This window comes from Gavialis gangeticus, unplaced genomic scaffold (assembly GCF_001723915.1).
Source record: "Gavialis gangeticus isolate Ggan-Ray unplaced genomic scaffold, GavGan_comp1, whole genome shotgun sequence".
Lineage (NCBI taxonomy): Eukaryota > Metazoa > Chordata > Crocodylia > Gavialidae > Gavialis > Gavialis gangeticus.
Genome location: NW_017729005.1, coordinates 11,140,738 through 11,165,071, shown reverse-complemented (window position 1 = coordinate 11,165,071; position 24,334 = coordinate 11,140,738). Strand labels below are relative to the sequence as shown.

General features: G+C 45.4%; 1 long non-coding RNA gene across 1 annotated transcript; it reads left to right on the top strand.

Moving 5' to 3' along the window:
- Window positions 1–3,073: 3,073 nt before the first annotated feature.
- On the top strand, window positions 3,074–23,368 carry LOC109291611. The gene is made up of 2 exons (XR_002095907.1): window positions 3,074–3,210; window positions 23,304–23,368. It is a non-coding gene; the product is annotated as an uncharacterized LOC109291611 (long non-coding RNA).
- Window positions 23,369–24,334: the final 966 nt, after the last annotated feature.

Sequence of the window (24,334 nt, the reverse complement as noted above, 5' to 3'; positions counted from 1 at the left end):
TGTTTACTTGGATACCCTGTACAATAGAGAACTTTGGTTTCTTATGGTAGTGAAAAACTGGGTTTGACTAGTACCACGTGGGAAAACACTGCTTTAAAACTTATTACCTCCGTGAATTTAAGGAACAAATTCACAAGATACCTTATTTTGTTGTCTTCTCATTTGGATTGGTAAAGAAGGTGGGAATTTGATAAGTCTTCAAATATTTGAAGGGTACTTATACAGAGGATGGTGACAGCCTATTCCTTCTGTCCGCAGGTGTGCGGGAGCGCGAGAATCCAGGAACCCCGGGGAAAGCAGCGGCAGGATATCCGCTGTGTCGGACCCGCCCTTTCCCAGCGAGACAGGGCACTCACTGATTGATTGCAGCTGGGATCGCTGAGAGACAGCGTTAAAAGGGCCGGCGGTCCACGAGACGGAGGCAGCGGCGGAACCGGAAGTGCCCGGACAAGCGGCAGACACCGGCGCCGCGGGAAGCAGGCAGAGGCGATCCGCTCAGCACCGGACCCGCACGTTCTGGGGTGCGGGTAAGACCCCAGCAGGGGACCGGGTCGGAGCCGGGGGCAGCGGAAGACCCAGCCCAGCAGTTCCCCTCAGAAGCCAGGGGAGACTGTGGGGCAGAGCCGCTGGTGTGAGGAGGGAGCAGCTTACCCATCTGGTGAGCGGACGACAACCCTACTGGGGGGAAGACTTGTCCTTCTCCCGAAGTCCCAGGGGAAGAGGGACACCCCGCGGGGAATTAGGCTCGTAGGAGCCCCGAGGACAGAACTCCGCCGGAGAAAGTACGGCAGCCCAGTGAGGCAACTGGGTGAGCTGAATCCCGCGGGAAGAGGGATTAATTGCTCCGAGTACGATTGAGGCCAGTGGGGACCCCACAATCTGGAGGCCAGGGTGAGGGTGTAGGGGTGGAGGAGCCCTCTGCGACCCCGGGGACTCACATACGCAGAGTCTCACTTCCGGACGTGCACGCGCCAGACGAATAATACTGAACCGGAATAACATCAAAGTCGTGGCAGGCGAGTTCAGCGGGTGCACCGCGGGAGGTGAGAGCACCCTCTAGCAAGAGGGGTCCACCCGGGTCGGACTGAATAGAGAAACGAAGGCTCGGCACTTCACAGCAGGGAACAGAAAAAGGAGCAATGATCTTAATTTCTTGTAAGCTGGGTGTAACAGGCACCCAGCACCATCTTCCCTGTTATCCGTGCCCTACATGAGGCGTCCTTGGAGTGCCCTTTAAGGTTTCTTGTGTCCCGCTCTCTACTCTCCTGCCACGTCTTGATGGAAAATTGTTATACTGATGTTCTTGTAAGCGGGAGACTGCCTATTATATTTCGTATGTTGGAGTCTTCCACCTCCATGGGCCTTGACGCCTGCCTTTCTCTAGCTAGGCCTCCCAGTCTAAACCCACCAAATAGGGTTCGACTTTGAGGCTCTAGCCCTTTTTCTTGTCTTGAGGCTTGTGGCCCTCCTTTCTGCTTCAGTCTGGAGCTCGGCCTCCCTGACCCAGAGACCCAGCCACTGGTCCCACAGCCAGGGGGCTGCAAGTTCAAGGCTGGGGAACGGCCCCGAACCCATGTCATCCCAGTCCACAAAAAAACCCAAAACTGTACCTCAGGGGCACCAGACCACCCTGGTCTTTTAGGATTGCACCCTCTAGCACCAGGGTCTGTATCCCCCAAAATCCTGTACCCACACTGGCACCTGGGCCTATGTACCCTGAATGCTGTGTCTTCTCTGGTGCCAGGGTCAGTACATCCCAGATCCTGCACCCATACAGGCACCAAGCCCCCATGGTGTAGTGGGGTCCCAAAGAGGCCTCCTCCTTTCCCACTAGCTTCACCCAAACTGCTGGTGTTATTAAAAAAAACCCATAAACAGTCTGTCCATGGGCTGTAAACACCACCAGAAAAAGATGTTCAAAGAAGGCAGCACGCCAGCTTACATTTACTCAGGTTATGCTTCTGCTCCCCACCATCAGCTACCATCCTTCCTCTGGGGTTGCAGCTGCTTCTCTGGGTTCCTCAGTAGTTCCTTCAGCCTTTGGACCACTCACCCAGCCTCTCTGTGGAGCTGTCACACACACTCCTTCTCCCTTGGCTGCCAGCCCCCAACTGCTGCCCAGCCCAGGGTTTCTATAGTCCTGGCCTGCCCCCATCTGGTCACCTGGCCTGGCTCAACTTTTACCCCTATCTTACCAGTGTGCTGTGCCCAGAAAGTCCTGATCTTAAAGGGGCTGGCCTGTCTTCTGCTAACAGGGCTAGGGTTCTTTGTTACATACACCCCTCTCTTTTCTTTCATCTGGGGTCTTTCCTTCCCCTCTGAACCCTCAGCCTGCCTTGCCTTCTGGTAACAGGGCCAGGATTCCCTGTTACACTGGGTATTAGGAAGAACTTTCACTGAGAGGATAATTAGGCATATTATCTACAGAAGTTGTGGAATCTCCATCCTTCTAAGATTTTAAGAGCAGGTAAGATAAACATTTGTCTGGAATGAATTCATCAGGGGTGTCCCTGTCTTGGGCAAGACGTTGTACTTGATGGTTTCCTGAGGTCCCTTCTAGTCCTGCTTCCTTACCCTGACTCTCTATACTTAGAATGCTAAAGAATTATGTTGCTTGTTTTGGTAAACTTACTAACCAATTGAATATGGTGCAGAACCCACTTTCACTGTCTGAGGTGGAGTTGAGCTGAGTGTGAGAGAAGGTTTGGCTGATAAAGGTTTCTTTCAGATAGAGTACTGTTTATTGTCAAAATCTGCACTATTTGCAGTACTTTGCTCGGGTTACAATATTTGAAAACAGTGAATTTTTTATAATGAATTTAAATATAACTTTAAATTAGTTCTGCATAGTAATCTGCACATTTAGATGCGAGTACATCTTCTGTATAGAGGTCTCCCAGTTGCTATGACAATGTATCTTCACCTAGAAGTAAATAGGAAAATAGACATTTGACTTCCTTGGTAATGGCCATGATGCAGTTCAGGCATCAGCCAGCAGGTGGAGTGTTAACCTAACGAAAGTCTGTCATACATAGTAATGTTGAAAACTGGTTTCTATTAAGACTCAAGAGAATGCTTTTCATAGGCTGTTTACAGACTTAAAAAAAACAACCCAAAACATGGCTTTACTTGAAACTCCGCACACCCTCAGGCCAAGCCCAGCACATGCCCATAAGAGGCATTGTGTTAGTTGGATCCAGCTCACCCAATGTATGTATACATCAGGTGCTTCAGTAGGGCACTTTTGGTGCTTTTATCTAATAGCTGATTGAATCACTTATTAGATAAAAGCACCTAAAGGCCCTGCAAAAACACCCAGTATATACAGATGCTGCAGAGCTGGGTCAAACTAAAGCACATTTTTTTGTTTGTTTTGTTTTGTTTCACGTCTGTTGGCAGCCCATGTGATATCTAAAGTGCAGAATGCTGCAACACTTGTGCTAACCTGATTTAATGTGTTAAAAGTACAGAAATTCTGTATTTTAATTATGTGAAATATTGTTTCTTTATTACAGTTCCTAGGGTGCAAGTATTCCCATGCCTCCTCTTTGGGAACATGACCAGAAAGGCAGAATTAATTTGATGGAGAGTTCAGAATGCTCCTGGGTGGTCTTGTCAAGACAGACTTGGGACATATAACTGAAACAGTGCAGGAAAGAATATGCCATTGCTACTTTCGCTATATCTGTTCTGTAATTAAAGGACTGCAGCTTCCATACTCTTTAATCAGCATCTTCCATGATTGCTGAACCCATTTTCATGCTTTTTGGGATCAGGTAGAGTACAGTGTGAATCACTTTCCTGCCCTAGTGCAGGGGTCTAGACCTGATGATCTGTAAGCCCCTAACAACTATGAAACTATAAAACTTACGGTTTGTTCTCCTTTCAAAGGGATACTGCTAAAGCTTCAAACCATGAAATCTATTCTCCTTACTCTTACATGTAGACTTACTTTGTAAGAACTCCCCTAACACTAGAAAAAATATGTACAGGCAGCTGAGATTTTTCTCAAACTTCCCCTTTTTTAAAATTAATAAAGCACTTGTTTAGCCTAAAAACCTGTCTATCTGAAGTACAAAATCACAAAGAATGATAGCCAGTTCCAAGACTCTGATTCACTCTAATGAGATCTGTAGTCATGGGGTGGTGCGGTTGGACCTGATACTCAGACAGGATATGTTGTTGCAGGAAAGAGGAGATGGATGACCTCAATCATTATTTGTGGACATGTTTCTTCTTTGAAAAAATAAGTGGAAAATGGATCTTTTCATTAATGAAAATTTTTAAGTACTGGACTAATGAAGAAAAATGATTTTGCTTCTAGAATAACTTACATAGCCTGTCCTATATTCTGTAGGCATATTTCATGGAATTATAGAAAATTAGGGTTGGAAAGGACCTCAGGAGGTCATCTTGTGATAGTCCATCTCCCTGCTCAAAGCAGGACATTCCACAACTATGTCATCCCAGCCAAGGTTTGCCTACCCAGGTCTTAAAAACCTCCAAGGATGGAGATTCCACAACCTCTCTGGGTAACCTGTTCTGGGGTTTTACTATACTTCGAGTGAGAAAGTTCTTCCTAATATCTAACCTAAACTTCCCCTGCTGCACCTTAAGACCATAGCTCCTTGTTCTGTTCTCAGTGGTGGCAGACAACAGTCTAGCTCTATCCTCTTTGGCACCACCCTACCGGTAGTTGCAGGCTGCTATTAAACCCCTCTCAGTCTTCTCTTTTAACTAAATAAGCCCAGTTCCCTCAGCCTGTCTTCAGACTTCATGTGCCCCAATCCACTAACCCTTTTCGTTGTCTCCTGCTAGATGCTCTCCAACTTGTCTACATCCTTTCTATCATGGGTGGCCAAAAACTGGACACAATACTCCAGATGTGGCCTTACCAGTGCCAAACAGAGGGGAAGAATCACTTCCCTCAATTTGCTGACAACAATTCCATTAAAGCAGCCCAAGATCCCATTAGCCTCCTTCACAACAAGGGCACACAGTTAGCTCATTCAGCCTGCTGTCAACTGTAACCCCTAGGTCCTTTGCTGCAGAGCTGCTGCTTTGAGAGTCAGTCCCCAGCCTGCGCCAGTGCGATTGTTCTGCCCAAATGCAGGACTTTGCACATCAAGGCATGGCGGGTGAGATAGGAGGGCACCCTAGGGGTGGAGTAGGGCATGGTCACAGAGCCATCAGGGGCATTGCGGCTACCCCTGGGACCCCAATGTGCTACAATATACTACTCGCCCCAGCTTGGTGTCATCTGAAAACTTGCTGAGAGTGCACTCCATCCCCAGGTTTCCAGGTTGTTGATGAAGCTATTAAATAAAACCAGCCCCAGGACCAACCCCTGGGGCACTCCATGTGATACCAGCTGCTAACTAGACATTGATCCATTGATTATTACCCATTGAACCTGGCAGTCCAGCCAGTGTTCCAGCATCTACAGAGCCAGACATCTTGTCATACAAGGCAACCAGGCTGGTCAGATGTGACTTGTCCTTGGTGAATCCATGCTGACTCTTCCTAATCACCTGCTCCTCCAAGTGCTTAGAAATGGATTCCTTGAGGACTTGCTCCATAATTTTTCCAGGGACTGAGGTGAGGGTGACCAGTCTGTAGTTCTCCAGGTCCTCCTTCCATTTCTTAAAGATGGTTACTATATTTGCCCTTTTCTGATCATCTGGGACCTCACCCAGTTGCCATGAGTTTTGCCTTCCTGATTTCTTCCCTGCATGCCTGAGCAATACTCTTACACTCCTCCCTAGCCATTAGTTCAAGTTTCCACTATTTATAAGCTTCCTTGTTGTATGTTAGCTCATTGAAGAGTTCCCTGCTAAGCCAATCCAATCTCCTGTCATACTTGCCAGCCTTCCTGCACATTGGGATGGTTCGTTCCTGAACCCCTCAGTAAGACTTCTTTTAAAAATTAACCGATTTCCTGGACTCCTTTCCCCCTCAGGTTGACCTCTCAGGGTATCCTGCCCATCAGTTCCCTGAGTGAGTCGAAGTCTGCTTTTTTGAAATCCAGGGTCCTTACTCTGTTGCTCTCCTTTGTTCCTTTCCCCAGGATCCTGAACTCAGTCATATTGTGACTGCTGCTGCCCAAGTTGTCATCCACTTCTCCATCCCCATCCAATTCTTCCCTGTTCTTGAGCACCAGGTCAAGAAGAGCACAGCACCTAGTTTGGCTCTCCAGCACTTGTACCAGGAAGTGGTCCCCAACACTCTCCAGAAACTTCCTGGATTGCCTGTATACCTCTGTATTACCCTCCCAGCAGAAGTCAGGGTGACTGAAGTCTCCCAGGAGAACGAGGGCCTATGATCAGGAAAATTCTGTTAGATGTTTGAAGAAAGCCTCATCCACCTCCACCCCCCGGTCTGGTGGTCTGTAGCAGCCCCCCACCATGATATAACACTCCCCTGTAAGCTCAACCTAGAGACTTTCAACAGGCCTATTCCAGTTTCATACTGGAGCTCTGGGCAATAATGCAGCTCCTTTACATACAGTAGAACTCCTCTTCCTCTTCTCCCCTGCCTGTCCTTTCTGAATAGTTTATACCCATCCATGACAGTGCCCCAGTCATGTCTCTGTTATTTCAATCACATCATAGTTCTGTGACTTTGTCAGGACTTTGGTTCTTTCTGCTAGTTTCCCAGGCTCCATGCATTTGTGTACAGATACTTGAGGTAACTCGCCAATTCCCTTACTTTCTCAGGAAGAATAAGGAGGCTTTCCCTGTTGACTCCTCCTGCTTGTGCTTCCTCCAAGTCACCGATTTCCCCACTTCAGAGCTTTGGTCTCCATCCCCCAGCAAACCTGGTTTAAAGCCCTCCTTACTGTTAAAGAGCCTCTCTTCATCAGGTGGATCCCATCTTTTCCTAGCAATTCTTCCTCTTGGAACAAGATCCTGTGGTTGAAGAAGCCAAAGCCCTGCTGGTGACACCATCTGCATAATCATTCATTGATCTGCCTGGGCACTTCCCCTTGACTGGAAGGATCGAGAATACCATCTAAACCGCTGTCCCCTTCACCCTTGTGCCCAGAGCCCTGTAGTCACTTTTGATCTGCTCAGGGTTGCTCCTGGGACTATCTTTGGTGTCCACATGGATGAGCAGCATGGGGTGGTAGTTAGAGGGTCAGTAATCCTTCTATGACATCTCGGATCTGGGCAAGCAGCAGACCTCCCGAGACAACAAGTTAGGCTGGCAGATGGATGCCTCCATCCCCACAAAAGGAAGCCTCTGATCGCTACCACTTATCGCTTCCTCCTGATGGCAGTGGTCTCGATCATCCCAACCTTGGGAGGGCTAGCCTGGCTTCTTCTACCAGTAGAATATGCTCCTCCTCTATTGCTATGGCTTTATATCTTCTCCAGGCAACTGCTGCAGGTGGAGATGAAGATTTCTGCTTGCTGCCAGAGATCACAACCTTGCAGCTTCCACCTCCTTGGGAGTTTGCGTCCTCTTTCTTCTTTAGTGCTGCTTCTGGCAGTCCTTCCTCCACAGTTCAGTAAGTCTCCTCCAGCATCTAAAGTGATGAATTCCTCATGGTGGAGGATGCTTAGGATCCTTGCCACTTCCTTCTGTAGTTGCTTGCTTCCTGAAGGACAGCGCCAGGAGGCACCGCTCACATTGCAGGCACTCCCCCACCTGACTGTCACTGAAACGAACCTGCAAACTGCAGTCTCCCCAGCACCAGACCAAACCAGGACCTGGGTGGAAGCTTCAACAGCATAGACAACACGTAGAGAGGTCATGGGGGGGATGTGTCCTCCCCTGAGCTTGGCCATTGCCAAAGCCACCATTGGCTTCTGCGGGCAATCACTGCCCCCCCCATCACCACCACTGTGGCTGCAGGTGATCCCCACGTGCTGCCTACTGCTCGCTGCCCTCTCCTCCTGCCCCTGCCACCAACACTGCCGGCAGCGACTGTGGGCAGTCCCTGCTCACTGCCATGATGCGTCCCCAGTTGCGGGAGGCACCAGTCATTCATGTTTGACAGTGAGCAGTCCTGCTTTGACAAACACCTCACAGGTGCAAGCAGAAGAAGAGCTGGCAGTGGTAGTGGCTCTGACATTGCAGCATCTTCCAGCCATTTCTCTGGGTCTCTTAATCTGCCACCTCTCTTCCTGCCCGTTTTTCCAAGTAGACCTTCCCTAGTAAACTCCCCCATAAGCTGGCCTGTTCACTGTTCCTTGGTCTTGAAAGGTTCCCTTTTCCTTGCTTCCTCTTATGAAGCTTACAGTGAAGAAAGGTGAGAGTTAGTTTCTAGGCAAACTCCCTAGTGAACTGCCTCTTGCTCTGGACTCCAGTTAAGCAAGGAGCCAAAGTATTGGTTTAATTGCTGAATTTTAGCTACTTCCACTAAATATATGTAAGTTAGCTGCTTTTATTAAAGAAATTGCTTACCTGTTTGCTGCTGTGTTTTTGCTGCCCCTGTTCTCGCTTGGGCTATTTGCATAAAGAATAAGGGCCAAAATCAAATAGAATTCCCTGTCTTTAACTTTTTTTATTTTACTATTTTATATTGCTTAATTTTACTTATATTTAGGTACCATCATATATTATAATTTTATTACACTTTATTTACTTTTCATTCTTTTATTTTAATATCTTATTACATAGTTTATGGTTTTGGGCAAAAGTGTAATTTTATTATGTAATATGTAATACTGTATCAGTTTAGCAAAAGCTGTAAATAAACTGCTGCTGCTACTAGAAAAATAACTTAGATTAAAGGACACTCGTGTTTAAAATCACAGCATTCTGTCTTTGTTCATTTGAGACTCTCCTTATCTACTCCTTTCTATAAGGATAGGCTTTAAATGAATGAAAATCTGGTAGAAATGTTGAGTCACTTGTCAACTTCAGCCCCCCGCATGTGCATATGAATGGAATTGGCATGTGCCCATTTATATAACATGCAGTCAGCTATTGCTAATTGTGGTAAATCCAGGGCTTTGTTTTGGGAGGTGCAAAGCCTTTTCACATTCTGCTGAAACACGTGTTCAGTATCTTGCAGAATTAGTGTCCATTGGCTTGGTGATTTGGGAGACTTCCTTGTTGAGGATCTGAGATCCCTACTTGCAACTGCTGTGTTTGAGTTTGTCTTAAGAGAATTTTAAATGTTGGCACTTTGGAAATGTTCTAATTTTTTGAGCAATGTTAGTCCAATGCAGAACCCACTCATTTTTAAACAACAATCTTGGTCACATGTTTATAAACAATTGAGTTTTTATAACTTGTCGTATAAGGTGCCAAAAAGAATAACTTCTGAAAGCCCACTTAGACAACTTGTAATAGATATCTGTGTTTCCCATTCACAAGATAAAATCAACAGAATCTTACTAATTCATGTTGCTTCATAGATCCCTTAACGCTTTTTCAATCTTGACAGTTTCACTCTATTTAGTGAACATTTAATGTTATACCAAAGTCAAGTAGTTCTAAGACTATATTGGAGCAGATACTATAATATTATGAGTTACTATTATAAATAAAGGGACTTACACTTGCCAAATGAACCATATACATATTGGGTGCATCCTGGCTATTGTGTGCTTGTGCTTGTACTAATTGGATAAGGTATTAAACATTCATAAGGTAAACCTTTTTCTGTTAAACAGGCTAATGAGTTATTTGTTAACAAACACTTTTTTCAGTGTTTTGAAACATTACTTGGGCTTTTTACAGCTTAAATACCTTGTATTAACTTTTCATAAAAAGGCAGTAAACAATATAGGATTACTAGAGAAGGACTCTACACTGTGATGTATGTAATACCATGATACAAGGCATCCTTCAGGGTTGTGCACTGCATTTCTGCTTTTTAACAATTGTGCTCATTGTGACCTAAATATCTGGTGTCAGTTCTAATTTTATTTGTTACTTGAGGTTCTTGCAGCAGGCCATTTTTTAATGAATATCCCAAGGTAGTGGGGATATATATTGCCCTTTAGTGCCTGATCCACTTAATACAAATCAAGACTGCTACTGCTACTAGAAATGCCTTTTTGCAAAGGCCTGCATGTTGGCAGCAGTTGAAACCTCTCTTTTTTGTGGCTCAAGGCCAGCGTGTGCCTGTAGCATGTGGTTTAGAGAGATAAGTGTGAATTCTGGAGCACTCCATTCAGGCCTTCTCCTCATATGCAGATCCTTTATTGGTACTGGCAGGTAGACGACAATTCTATTTCACTGCAGTTCTCAAAGTTTTGAGAAAAATTACTATGCATGGGAAAGAAAACTTCAGAAATATTTGTAAGAGGAATTGCTTGTATGTCTTCTCATTTTGCATTCTGAGCTTTTGGGGAAAGTGGGTAGGTTTCTACAGCATAAGGCAGACCACAGTGAGATCCGCACATACTACCTCTGGAACTGGAAGCACCATAGCTACGTAAGTGCAGTTCTCTGCTTGACCTAACGTAACTCAAAAATTATGTCAGCCCGAGCAAGGGACTTCACTAATTGGTTCCAGAGTTTGCATGCATAGACCTAGTGCTGGTTTATCTATGTGTGGTAGTCTCTTGCATGGTATACTAAGTATACGCAAACCCACTGCCTAGTTGTACATGGTTATAACACTATCTTGGGATGTGGTTGGTTAAAATGCATGTACTGCCTTTTTCTGAGCAGTCTTTCATAACAGATCAATAAATTGAGCATGGCAGGGATTTGAACATGGTGGGGAACTGGTCTTACCCAGTCTAGTGACCTGAATTCTGGGGACAGAGGGTGGGTGTATACAAACATGTTAATTTGCATATGCATGTATCTTTGCCTCTACCATCCTCTCATCTGCATCCTTTCTAAGAAAATTTTTTTGAAAAGAACTCGCTATGAAATGTCTAGGGTTTTTAAGTGACATTAGGGTAAGATGGGAGAGGGAAGATTCTACCCTGTTTGCAGCCAGTTGAGGAGTATGTACAGGCAACAAGGGCTCCCATCTAGTCTGATAGGTTGTTTATATACGCTACTGCATTTCTAGTAGCATTTTGGGCACTTACCAATTATAACAGATCAATTATGGCAACTGGAAATTCTCACAAACTTATGAGTTTAGAAAAGATATTCCATCACATTTATGAAGGGGAAACTTTGTGCGATTTGATATCCTTCTTAAGAGCAGCCAAGTAGATAGTTTGTGGCATCTGTGTATGGGAGCAAGCATTTTAAAGACTGGACCAGGATACACAATTTGGTGTGCCATACCTTTTTCTTTCCCTAAGTCCACAGACCTAAAAAATTAATACAGAAGCTCAGACAGCAATTCACAGTAGAATCGGATCCATTGAATATCAGATTCGTGTGTAGACAAGGAGAATGGTGGAGGTGGGAGCAGCAGTGAGTGGCTATTCCTATATCAACACCCCTTATGCTTCTAAACCAGGAGTTTTAAACCTTTTTTAATAAGTGTACCCCCAGCGGCCCCTTTTTTAGTAAGTGTACCCCCGGCGGGGAGTAGGATGGCAAGCAGCCAGATGCGGAGTGGGGTGGTGGCGAGAAGCCAAATGCGGAGCACAGGGGGAGAGGGGTGGCATGCAGCCAGACGTGAAGCAGTGGCACGGCGAGCAGCAGCAGTGCAGCATCTGTGTGGCCCTGCTCTTGCCCCACCCAGGCCCTGCTCCTGTGAGGCAGTGGCGTGGGGTGGCTATGCTCCATCCCCATCTGCCCCCACGTACCCTTTGGGACCTTTCAAAGTATCCCCAGGGGTATGCATACCCCTAGTTAACAACCCATGTTCTAAACAATACAAGTCAGACCTTCTCTGGTGGTGTTTGTGGCTTTTCATAGAGTTAAAAGATGTCTGGAAAAACTGTGAGGACCATTTTGACTCTCCCTTTCTATAGGGAAGAGAGTATTTTTTATCAAATTGAAGGCTGCTGCCCATTATTGTAGGTTCTGTCTCCATGTAAAATGATGGACAGTAAATGAAACTACTAAGATTTCATGGAATCTCTGGCATGTCTTAGTTTTTAAAGTAAAAATAACCTGCTTCTGGTAGGATTTTTATTTTTGGTTTTTATTTTATTTTATTTTTAATTTGTTGCTAATTGCAGCCAGAGTCTGCTATCCTCACGAAGAAGGACTCTCTTTTTAAGGATATTATCTACCAACAGATTTTGTGTTGCTTTAACAAATCTGTTTAGAAACAGATAGGTACTAGAAACCGTTAGCAGAGATGCAATTTATTGATATAAGCACCCTGATATCAGTATTTAGTTTATTTTCTTACATTTAAGGGACTAGGCCAGAGTGATATAAGCACCTTTATGCTGGTATAATTTTACCATTTCCACCACATTTGTCTGTCTACATCAAAGCTTAAGAAAGCTTTCTAAAGCTTAATAAAAACAAAAATGTGTGCATATAGACCAGGTCTCAGTTTCAGCCTTAACTTAATCTGGCTGCTCTTGTTCTGAGGTAAATCATCTGTTGCATTGCAGGGGTTCCTTTTTTTAATTACATTTTTATTATATTTTTCCTTTCTTATTCTGAGAAGAACCAGTGTGATGAATGGAGGCAACTAATTTTAATAGTGATTGCTAATACAAATAGTCAACATGCACTGAAGTTATTTTCATAATGAGTTGTTTTTCTAGTCTTAGACCACTTAAGAATATTCAGTCTGTAAGCTCTTTTGTGTTTAGAATTTTTTATAATTACTTTGGGTCCAAAGAGCCTAGCCATCTTTCTCATTATGTGGCTGCAACACATTTTGAACCACAGGGTCTCTTCCCTTTTTCTTTTGACCAGACCAAGCAGTCTTCTTCAAAAGGGCTTCCTCTCTCTTACTTAGTTTCTATATTTCTAGTGAAGACCCCTTCAAAAATTGTCAAAAATGTCTGGATGCTGACTAGAAGTGCCTCTAGCTCTTTTTCTTTGGAAGGTCTTTCTTGGGAGCCATTAATGGGTCTTAGGCCTATGAAGTCACTGGGTTATGGTTTTTTGTGTGTGTGTATATATATCTATACCCATATCTGTATATATCCTCCTAGCTACAGCACTGCAGACACTTTCATAGATTTCATAGACATTAGGGGTTGAAAGGGAATTCATGAGGAAGTCTGCTGGGGTCAAATGATCCCAGCAAGGTAAGCATCCAAACGGTTTTTGAATGAGTGCTTGCACCACCTCTTGGGGGAGTCTGTTCCAGACCCTGGACACTTGGACTGTAAAAAAGTGTTTCCTTATATCCAGGCTAATTCAGCCTTCCAGAAGTTTGTGGCCATTAGACCTTGTTATTGTTTCTCCCAGATCCTGCTGCACACCCCTTATATATTTATAGGCTGCCACCAAGTCCTCTCTGAGTCTCCTCGTCTCCAGGCTGAAGAGTCCCATGTCCCTCATTCTCTCTTTGTCAGGCTTGCTCTCTTGGCCTTTGATCATGTGGGTGGCTCTCCTTTGGACGTTCTTAAGCTCATCCATGTCCCTCCTGAACTGGAGGGCCCTAAAATGGATGCAGTACTCCAGCTGTGTCCTCTCTAAGGTGGAGTAAAGTAGGAGGATGATGTCCCTGGTTTTGCTTGAGATGCATCGGTGGATGCATGCCAGAGTTTGGTTTGCCTTGCCGGCTACAGCATCACATTGGTGGCTCGTGCTCATCTTGTGGTCAATCAAGACCCCAAAGTCTGTTTCGGTTGTGGTGCTAGTGAGCGTATCACTGCCAAACCTATGAGTATGATGCTGGTTTTTCCCCCCAAGGTGGAGCACCCTGCACTTCTCTATGGTGAATCGCCTTTTTCCTGAGTGTCAGATGTCAGCTGCCCTGTTTGATTTAGCAGGGGTACAATGTTGCCTTTGCTCTTTCTCCAATTTCCCACATATCTGAAGAAGGACATTTATGGAGCTTGAAAAGGATCCTGTACATGCACGTATTTGGACAGGGCCTCTCTGTTCCTTCCTATATAACCATTCTATAACATTGTGGATATGCTGGTGGTGAGAGTGGTACAGATTTCTAGAGTCTCTCAAGCCTGCTTAAAAAAAATTAGAAGTTTCTTTCAGATCTACTTCACTTATGATTCTAAATTCTGCACTAGAAACCTGTGAAGTTTCTAGAAGTTTCTAGAACCTAAAAAGTTCTAGAAAAATCTGCACAGGAAATCTTTTACTGTCATAGCTTCTTGGTATCTTACTGAATAAGTTTTAGGTCAATTTTGTGAAACAGGCTGTAGTTACAGCAATTATTGATATGTGTTGCAAGGAGAGGGCCAAGGCCATCCACAAAAATGTGCTCCATTAGTGCTTCCATGACATACTGCTGCTAGCTTGGAAAATTAGACTGAATTTGCTACAGGATCGAGGGTCCAGTTCTATTGTGGTAATGGATAAGAACCCTTTATGTGACTTTATTTGGGTTTTTGTAGTATGACTTTACTTTCTATATAGAATGTAGGGTTGCTGTCTTTTTTTTTAATAGGTGAGACCTAGAACTGGTTGAAAAGTCAGTCATGCTTTCTGGGTACATTTTTTCAGTGGCCTGTAATGTCTTTTTGGAACCAATAAATGGGGAGGTGGCCATTTTTAATTAACTGATATCCCACAGTATCTTGCACCAGACCATGATGGTGAGCCCAGTGTTTTACTGGACTAAGAATAATTCCTGATTCCTAAGCATAAAGTCTTATAATGTTCTGCTGCTCCTCATTTTAAATGTACAGTGCAACACCAGAAGTCCAACATAAACTTTACCTCCTCTTCTCCCTTTGTAGTTGTTCTTCTGTACCAGCATTAACTAGATTCACTAGTTCATATTTTGCAGCTGTGATTCCTATCTCCCGCCCCCTGCTCTCCACTGGGGTGCTGCTTATCAGAAAAATAGAAATCTATTCCTGCTTCAGAACCTACCTTGAGACAGATCTTGAACCCTGGACAGATTTCAACCACACCCTTGTCTTTCCTTCAGAAAGCTACCATAGTGTACATCTGCTTTTAGATTTCTCTGCTCTGAGGCATGGCAAATTGTTCACTATCAATTATCTGGCCTAAGTAAAAACAAAAAAAATGCAGGTACATCTTTAAGTGGAATTTCCAGAGCAAATTTTGTGGGACACTTTTCTTGAAAATTATTTCACACTTATTAGACACTATGAAATTGAGTAAACTTATTAGCTTATCTGTTATTTCTGCTAACCAGACTTACTGCTCAAATTTAAGAATTCCAATTAGAAACGCAGGAGTGACTTGTTGAATCCAATTTTTGCAGTTGCAGGCAATGCAATAAATGTGTGTGTGACCACTGGGCTTCAATTAACCGTTCTCGAGTGGCTTTTGCCTTGCAGGTAGATGTCAAACATCTGTTGGGATCTTGTCGGTATCAGAATAGCTCTCTTCTCTCCGTGTCCCCAACCCCATTCTCTCCTGCCACGACTTGATGTTCCTCAGTGTAAGGGGCCAGGTCGCGGGATACTCCGTGGCCCAGGATCCTTCGGCGGTCATTTCATGGGGCTCTGCCACCCCATACACCCTGGCCTCATGCCACCTTCGGTGCGTCCCTCATCTGCGGGTCTTGTTCCCCAGCCACGGGGTGACACCGCCTGGCCTGCCCTTAAGCGACCACGACTCCCAGTCATGGTGATCACCGGCAAGCTGGGCCCCACAGCCCTCCTCGTTTGCTCCCCTCCCTTCAGGGAACGGAAAATCAAAGAAAAACTCAGGCCTCACAGAGGCTTCCCTTCAGCCTCAATCTGCGGACACCCTCCCCTAGCTCTCTCTCCCTTAGCCAGGGTTAAATGGACAAAACAACCAAAAGAAATGCTGCCCGCCCAGCGTCTCCCTATTCACTAAGCAGTCTACTCTAAGCCCTCCCCGGCTCCCTTCAGGCCCGTACCGGTCCGATCACTTCCAACGGTCCCACCTCCTGCTCAATACTCTATTTGCCTGGCGGCGATGCCCACCCTGACTGTACCCCCTTGGGGCTGTCCTGGGGTCTCTTCTCCCTGGCGAGGCTGTCTCTGCACCCTGTCCCTCTGGCACCCCACCTGTGGGTCACTTCACTCCCTGGTATCCTTCCCGCCGTGTCCTCAGGTGCCGTGCCTCTAGCTCCAGCGTTGTCCGGGGCAGTCTCCAGCCGGGAGGTCTGGTTCCACTCCGTCCGCACCTCCACCAGCTCTCCTGGCTCCGTGTTGTTTGCAGCCACCTCTCCTCTCGTTGGTGATGGTTGCTGCTCCTTGCCTGGGCTATCCACCCCCTCCAAAGCTGCAGCTGCGGTTTTTATTGCTGCCGGCTGGTTGTCCGTGACATCACCAGCTGGTTGTAATTGAATAAAAAGGCGGCTAACAAGCCGAGCAGGCTCCTCCCTCCACCTCGTGCGCGTCTCATCCAGAGCTGCAGGTGAGTCCCGTTTACTGCTTTGCTTCCCAGGACAGTGTGCATAAGAACATCTATGCTGGCCTTTCTGCATAGCACAGCCACAAATACCCTATCACAGACTTAAGATCTTAAATGCTCAAACCCAGTTTTCCAGTCAGTTTTCTGCAGTTAATTTTGTTATTTGAGAACACTTAGGCGGTGCTTTTATATCTGCTATTTCCTAGCTCTTTCAGCATGCCTAGTTTAATTGGAGCTGGGTTAGGCCTTTAGTGGGCCCTAGGCAAACAAACTGTTGGGTCCTGGGCCAGTTGGGACACCCACCCCTCTGGCTCTGCCACCTGTGGGGAGTGGGGCTCAGAGCTGCCACTGGGAAGCAGCCGCTGTGGCGGTGAGGCCGGTGGAAGGGAAGGGAAGGGAGGTGGATAAGGTCATTTGCGCCACTGCTGCTGTGGGGGGAAGGACTTGGGTCCCCTGCAGCTCAGGGCCCTATGCATGTGCCCTATGCATTAATCCAGCCCTAAGTCTAATAACTGCTGTTTGAGCCAGAGTCTGTTGTTCTCGTGTATTTTACAGATCCTATTACATGTTCTATTGTCAGTTTCCCATTATTTTTTCTTTCCTTGCCCAGACTTGTGTTTTGAATTTACTCTTGATTAGGAAATGGGACTTTCTGAACTGACTACAATCTCAAACTCTTATGTAAAACACTGAGCAGTTGGGTTCTAGTTTATGCAGTGTTTGTTCTTATTAATTAAATGAATGGGGTTACTTTTGACTAAATGCCCACCATTGTGAATGAGTCATATGCTCAGGCCCTTGTGATCGTTTAAAAATCTAGTACACTTTCTGCAAGAATAGAGGGGTAGCCTCTGGTCTTGCTTACATTAGGTTTTAGCCATTGATGCCAACAGCAGTGCAAACCTATAAAGTGGACATGATTTATATATGGGACACTTGCAATATATCAGCTACCTTTTTATATTATATAAGAGGAGATGAATAAGAAAGAAAATTTAATTTGTTGATCACATTGCACTGTTAAACTATTGGCTTCTCTGAGAAATGGAAGAGTTCATAATATAATAACTAGCTTCTAATTAATTGTAGTTAGGAAATCTTTAGTGGGGATGACCACGACAAGGGTTGAGGGAAGCAGATGTTCCACCCAAATTCTTTGCAGTCTGAACTTACTGCCAAGATTAAGGGTAGAGGTGGTTAGCACTGTTAGTTTGAAATCAGGCAGAAGACAGAGCAGTGTGGCACTTCAGAGTGTGTCTACACGTGTGCTTTAAGGTGCATTACCCTATTTTAATGCACATTAGAACATCACAAAAAAATGCTCTTTAGCATTAAAATAGGCTAATGTGCCTTTTTCTAGTACCTCACAATGGAGGTACTAGGTTTAATGCTCATTACCTAAAGCACGTTAATGATCATATAGATGGACCCTTACAGACTAACTGGTTGCATGCTCTGACAAAGTAGGTGGTTGCCTATGAGGGCTCATGCCTCTCTGAACCGGTTAGTCTAAAATTTAGTATCCATTTAAGGCCCTACTTTGCCTTTTCTACTCTGAGTTTTTAATAGCTAGTTTTTAACATGGTATCACAGAGAGGAACAGAAGGAAGGACCCCAAAATGCCAGGGGGGAACCCCGGGGTCAGGAACCCTCAGAGGGAAGTGAAAGAAAAAGGGAAATATTTACCTACAGCAGGACCTAAAGCCGGAACCTGAGGAGGGACTCACGCAGCTCATCAGCCATGCCTTTATACAGTTGCGGCTGGCTGATGACGTCAGCTGCAACCTCCGGCCGGTGGAATAAAACAGGCCGCTGGCAAGACAGATGGACGCCGGGGGGAGCACCGGCAGGAGAGGTCTTCTCAAAGCCCCTGTGGGGGCAAAAAGAGCTGGAAGCTGCTTCTCCCAGCGGGGGAGGACGCGGCAGAGCACATGTGGGATGCGGCGAGAGAAGCTGGGAGCCGGAGGCGGTGCCCCGAGACCAGGAACCTGGACAAAAGGGCATAGGGAAGCAGGAGGATCCCAATGCTAGTGGCCACAGCAAGGGAGCTGGAGAGGCAAGCACATTTCAAGACACCAGAACAAGTGGGACCATTGAGGGCACCGAGAGAGCTGAAGAGACATACCAGGTGGGAGATGGGAGGCAAGAGCAGTGTGAAGGGCTGTGAAATGCGGCCCTCAATGGCATAGATACAACCCAGTGGATGACGTGGGGGCAGTCGTCTGCCAGTGGACCACAGTGGGTCCAACAAAACCGAAGGCTGGTCAATGAGTGAGAAGAAGGGTGGAGTAGCCTTCAGGCCACCACGGCCACATATAGAGCCAAACATAGACCCCTAGTATCTGGGGCGGGTATTGGTGACTAGGCCGGGGGGAAGCCAGGGAAAAGGGGCAGCTGGGCCCCTCAGAGTATAGCAGTGATTTTTCGTTTGTATTTTATGTTTCCCATGGTTGGTGGGGTTGAGGAGATAGGGCTCGTGGAGCCTCGAAGTTGTTGGCAGCCTCAGGTAAAAGAAGACTGCTTTGGAGCATGGGTAGGATATTACGGGCTGTTTTCATGTAAGCCAAGAGGACCATCTCGGCGAACGTACTCAGGGACTCAACGGTCAGGGATCTGGCCAGAAGGACATCTGTGACTCATCAAGGCTGGGAGTAAGGGTGGGGTAGAGGGGAGGTGGAGCCTCGCAGAAGACCACCAGACAGACGTCTCACTGTCGAGAGACTCCCAGTGGTCGGACCCTCCACTGAAGTAAGATTCAAAGTCGTGGCAGGAAAAATTGGGGAAGACTACACCGGAGGTAAACCCCTACTCGATGGAACATCTGGGACGGACAGGTGAACACCACTGAACATCCAGGCCAGAGTGGCATGTGACCAGATGTTCAAGGTCAGACAGGCACACCTGGTTTTCATCATATGTCTCAAAGTACTTTATAGAGCCAGCCAGCATCATGGTCCCTGTTTCTCAGTTGAGGAAACTGAGAAGGGGAAAATAAATAACTTCCATAAAGTTGTGTAGCTGGGCAGTGACAGAACAAGGAGTAGGTCCTACCCTCTCCGGCTAGTGAGAAAGGAAGATATTGCATGGGATTTGTGGTGAGTGACTGTCTTTTGGCAGTCCTTTTGGTACTAGGTTAGTATAGCTAAAAAATCTGAGATAAGAGGCTATACAAGCTTTTTAAAGCAGATGTGTCAAACCTATGATGTGCAGGCTGATCCAGCCCATGAGTTTTGACCAGCTCTGGCCCCACGCAGTGAATATCATGTATGGGTTGGACGTGGTGTTTTGTGCTCCAGGTAGGTCAGGGGGTTGGTCTGAGGTGCAGCATGCAGCCTGAGCCCCTAACTCCCTGTGCCATATGCAGTGCTAGGTTCAGCCCGTGCACTGCCCCATGTTCACAGAAAGCCCTGGGGTCAGCTGGTTCAGCACATGTTAAGTGGGACAGGACTGCCCGCACATGCTGCATGCAGCACGGGCAGCCAGCATGGGGTGTGCGTTCCATATGAGCCCCATCAGCCAGCCCTGCAGGCAGGTTTCAGGCTGGGCAGGCCTCCTCACGGAGCATATGCTCTGTGCTGGGTGCAGTGTGAATAGCACATACAGGCCCTGGGGCTTGCTGTAAACATAGCCCCAGGGGCTGGCATGGAGCATGTGCTGCCAGTGGTACAGGGGCTGAACCCAGTATGGCACCCTGGACTGATCTTCCTGTGCTGCCTGCGACACTGGATCCAGCTTGTGCGCTGCTGGCAGTACATGCCTTGTGCCAGCCCCTGAGACTGGTGCATGTAGCATGCAGGCACTCTGCAGTGGGTCACTCCTGGTCCAGCCCACAGACTGGCTCACATGTGGGCCAGATGAGTTTGACTCATCATAATGGAACAATAGACTTGTATGTGGAGTGAATGAGGCTTACTACGTTTGAGACTACCAGGATATTTAGTAGCATGTGCGTAATATTATGTAACAGCCTTGTTCTTAGAGTACTAGCCTGACAAAGGGGAGATTTAAGTTGTAGGCTTTCCTCAGGACAGAAACCTGTGGTTAGAGCTGATAGTGGGCTCTGAGTTCTGGTGTCTGCTCTGATTTATGAGGTTTTTTTGGTTTGCAGGTTTTTTAAACTTAAAAACTCTAATAAAAAACCATGCACACAGTCCTGGGAATGTGAACCAGAACCTGAGATTATTTTAAAGAATATGCTTTGTTCTAATTAAAATAGCTTTACTGACAAATATGAAAAGCTATTTAAATTACTGTGCTCTGGTGAAACTAGAAGGAAAAATGGGCTATCATTCCCCTGACCAGAGGTATTAAATGAAACAGCTCTCTAAAGTTCCCGTTGTAGTGAAAAATGCAATAGTATATAAAAAATAAGCAACAAGGCTAAGCTGCATCAATTTATAGCTCTTTCCAACTAGGTATAAGAAAAATATTTGTATTATCCAACAGGGGGCATAAACACAGGAAGAGAAGAGAAAACTGCACATAATTCTTGACCTTCTTTCATCACATGTAATCATTCCCACCTGTGCTAAATGAGTGCAGAATTGTACAAGTCAGAATTTTCAGTTCCCACCAGTGGTAGCAATTTGCACTTACATTGGAGTAACTTACTGCAGGTGCACAAAATGCAGGACAATGGAAAATCAGCCCCTTGGTTTTGTTGGGGAAGATGCGGAGCTCTATACAGTTACATTTATGGAGCAGAAGGACATGGAATCCAAAAGTAGAGGCTAAAGAATACTGAAAACACGCAACAAAATTTTCCAAGCCTGTTGAAATGTGAGGTGCAACCAACAATATGGCATAGGATTCTATGGATGTCACGTTACTCTTGCTCCAAAAGCAAAATTCACTTACTGAATTCTGTAGTCATTTTTTCCAGGGGAACATACATATTGTTTAGATTTGCATTAGCAACAACCACATTTTTTTAGGTTCCATTTCCTGTTTGGAGCCTTTAGAACAGAGGTTTTCCAACTCTTACTGTCTTCTAATAGCATCCTTGTCCTGTGGGAATTTATGAAAATAATGTAACTGATTTCTAAGGTTATGGGACTGGGTCTTAATCTGTAGCTCTGCTCAGTGTTTTAGAGGGGATCTTCAGATACATATTGATCAGCTGTCTTGGAAGATACACTGTAACTTTTGCTTAAGGAGAACTAGGAAAAATCTTTTAGCACAGTTGATTTCCTGAAGGAGAGTAAAAGAAAGCAGAGGTATGTAAACAAGGAGTCAGGAAAAAGTAGAGAATGGGAATGAATGGAAGAAGTGCAAGGAGAAGTGAGATTTGTGAAGGTTGGAAAAAACAGAAGAGCAGGATAGAATCAAGGAAAAAAGCGAGGAAATAAAAAACGGGATAGAATAAATTTATGTAGCAGGAAGAGGGCCTCGAAAATGACAAAACATTGGTCTGTCTCATGGTATGTGTGCACCCTAAATAAAGGATCACAGGGAGGGATTTTGATATAGTACTTAGAGTACCATTTAGGAATTCAAGAAATCTGGGTTGTATGTCTGCTATACCTATTGATTTGTATGATTTTGGGCTCTGCTCCGCAGTTTCCTCATCTGAAATGAGGAAGTGGTTTGAGAAGCTATTGAGGAACAGTGGAATATTAAAGCTTTGTAGCAATATGGGGAGAGTGGTAGATATGCTGGAGGGTAGGGCTAGGACTGAGAATGACCTTGACAAATTGGAGGATTGGGCCAAAATAAATCTCATGAGGTTCAATAAGGACAAGTGCAAAGTCCTGTACTTAGGACAGAACAATCCCATGCACCCATAGGCTGGGTGCTGGCTGGCTGGGCACCAGCTCTGCAGAAAATGTCCTAGGCATTACAGTGGACAATAAGCTGAATATGAGCCAGCAATGTGCCCTTGTTGCCAAGAAGGCTGACAGCATCCTGGGCTGCATTGATAGGTGTGTTGCCGGCAGTTCAAGATAAGTAATTAATTCCCTCTATTCAGCACTGGTGAGGCCACACCTGGAGTACTGTGTCCAGTTTTGGGCCCCCTGCTACAGAAAGGATGTGGATAAATTGGAGAGAGTCCAGCGGAGGGCAACAAAAATGGTTCAGCGACTGGGGGACATGACTTTTGAGGAAAGACTGAGGGAACTGGGCTTATTTCATCTAAAGGAGACTGAAAGGGGATTTAATAGCAGCCTTCAACTACTTGAAATGGGGTTCAAAAGAGGATGGAACTAGACTGTTCTCAGTGGTGGCAGGTGACAGAACAAGGACCAAAGGTCTCAAGTTGCAGCAAGGGAAATTTAAGTCAGATATTAGGAAGAATGTTCTTACTTGGAGGGTAGTGAAACACTGAAACAGGTTACCCAGAGAGGTGTTGGAATCTCCATCCTTGGAGATAAAGCTTTGGCTGGGATGATCTAGTTGGGGCTGGTCCTGCTTTGAGCAGGAAGGTTGGACTCAATGACCTCCTGAGGTCCCTTCCAACACCTAATTGTCTATGATCTATGATCCTATTATATCATTTTTCCCATAGTGGTGATGCCATGAAATGGATTCGTCTGGTAAGTTTTACTTTATTCTGTTTGAAATTTATCTGAAAGGAAAAAAAAGTTGAGAACAAACTTTGGATGTGTGTGGAAGGTTAATTATTACGTATTATAGAATTACTCCTGGTGCAATGGTGGCTTAATTGGTCTGTGTTCTGTGCTTGTCACCAGTTTGCCAGCAGAAATTTATTTTTGTGCTTTGCACCCAGCTTTAGTAACCATGAAATACCTTTTTTACAACATCTAAAGTTATATTACCTTTTACTTGTTTCATTCAGTTGAATTTTCATCAAGCATCAAGTTTCTCTTTTGAGAGAACTTATTCTCAGACCTCTCCCCCACTTACAACATGAACTTGACGTACAGATGCAAAAACCCCCCAAACAAACCAGCATTTTACATTTAGCTTGGATGCCCAGAAGAGACACTGTGTCATTTTGACCCGGCTTGCCCAAGGTCTTGTATAGATTGTGCGCTTCAGTGGGGCATTTTGGTCCTTTTATATAATAGCTGATTGAATCGGCTTTTAGATAAAAGTGCCAAAAAGCCCTGCTGAAGTGCCCAATTTATACAGACATTGGGTTAGCAGGGTCAAACTGACACAGTGCCTCTTCTGGTAAAGCACTTGTGCTTTTTGGGGGGGAGGGGGGGTTGGAGTTTCTTTTCTTTTTTTCACATCTGTCATCAATCAGCCTTAGTGTCTTCGTTTTCAACCCACCTTTGCATTAGTTTTGTGGTATTCTGAATAACTCTCTCCTAGTCCATGGCGCTTGATTCATTTCCACTATCCAGACTGTTCTTAAGTCATGAAGTGAGCTTGCTCTAGCCCATCCAGAGGTCTCGCTCAAGGAGTGTAAACATGGTTAATGTACTTGAAACTGGAGTGTAGAAAGTGAAGATCGGGGCCAATGTGTTATGAACAAGTTGGTTCTAATGCAATTTTCTATTAGAAACAATTCTCGAGAGTGATGTGCTGCCTCCAGCAGCACTAGTTCTGGAGCTGGATGGATGCTGTCTCTGATCACACGTACCCAACATTACTGGGAAAGCTGCATTCTTACTCCTTCCCCACACACTTACGGCTCCTTCCCCATATGCTTGAACTATGGTATCAGAAAAACAGCACAATTACACAGCCCCCTGATGCGGCTGCACGCTGTTTTCTCACACAATCTGAAAGCCTGACAAGCCAGTGAATGGGGGGGAAATGATGAGGTACAAAAATAGGGAGAGAGAGGAAAAACAGTGCAAATACTAAAGGGAAAACTCAAGGGAAAGAGAAAATAAGGGAGGGAGGAAAAGAATAAGAGAGAGGAGGAAGGGTGGAAAGAGGGCTTCAGAAACAAGGTAAAGTGATTGGAAAATATAAATAAAATGTTTGGTAGGTGCTTGCTTTATAAGGAACAGGCAGAGGGAGCATTTTACACCTCTGATCCTGGTCTCTTGTCAGTTCTTTTTGGTGTCTGCCTTCATCTTTCCCTCTTCTC